The following is a 1228-nucleotide window of genomic DNA, read 5'->3' as shown; positions in this document are numbered from 1 at the left end:
AACCATACTAAAAATAACTTTCTAAAATATTTTTGATAAGACAATTCTAATAATATTATAAAGTTCGTGCCGATGTTGAAGGAAAATTGAAACGCAGAAAATTTAAATTTTAGTATACATTTGTTAAATTATATAAGTTAGTTGGCACGAACTTTCCGGACAACCCAATACTATTTCAAAAATTGTTTAAAAATGTTTTAAAAGATGGATTTTTGAGTACACAAATCCACAAGAGTTGCGGAATGTTTTATTTCAAATCAAGTGTAATATTAATCTGATAGCTGACTTTGTTTCTATGCAGTGAATAGTTAATTATGAAAGGGAAGCTATATCATTTACAACAAGATCCATGGCCAAGGTGAATGGACGACGGGCATTGAAGTTTTAGGGTCACGTCAACTGGAATGCGCAGGTGCGGCAACATCTCGTATTGCCAGGTAAGACTTTCTTCTTTCTTTCACTCGAGGTCATTGTAGTGAGATACGTTGAGAGAAATCAACGATCGAAACGCTCTTCCAATGACATTTCTAAACTACAAATATTTTTGAAATAAAATTTGTTATTAGCTTTAGTTACTATGTTAGAAGTAAAAGTACTTTCTTCATTATACAAATACTGATAAACACTAACACAGTATGCTAAAAGCAAAATTTTGACACTTTTGATGTCTTTGATATAAATCGAACTTTTAAAGCTTATCTTTCTTGTCTCAAATCAAATATTTTCTATTCACAAATACAGAAATTATCGTACACTTATTTATTTGAGTAATGGTTTTTTATTTGTATTCTTTTATACAAATCAAGTTTATTTTTTTATTTAATCTATTATCATACATTAATTTTATTTGAATTCAAAATAAACATATAAGAATTTATAATAAGTAAATTTATGAAGAAATAGCTCAAACGAGTTAAAAATGATAAAAAGCAGTACAAAGCGTTAAATATAAACATGATACTAGCTTCTCCAATAACTATTCCAATGTTCACTTCATATATTAAGGATTAATACCCATAGGCAAATGGTAACAATATTGGAAAATCTAGTAAGTGTCGATCCGTACAATTTATCAGCCCCAATTGGCTTGTCACACCTGATCTCCTGCTAAATCGTCTGCACATCCGGCAATCTGCATATAGCACAGCTGGTTCGATTTGCAACGAACAACCAGAAGTGACTCAATAAATTAATATTTGATATATATATATATATATATATATATATA

The sequence above is a fragment of the Atta colombica genome, unplaced genomic scaffold (genome assembly GCF_001594045.1).
Source record: "Atta colombica isolate Treedump-2 unplaced genomic scaffold, Acol1.0 scaffold125, whole genome shotgun sequence".
Lineage (NCBI taxonomy): Eukaryota > Metazoa > Arthropoda > Insecta > Hymenoptera > Formicidae > Atta > Atta colombica.
Note: the sequence above shows the minus strand (reverse complement) of the source record.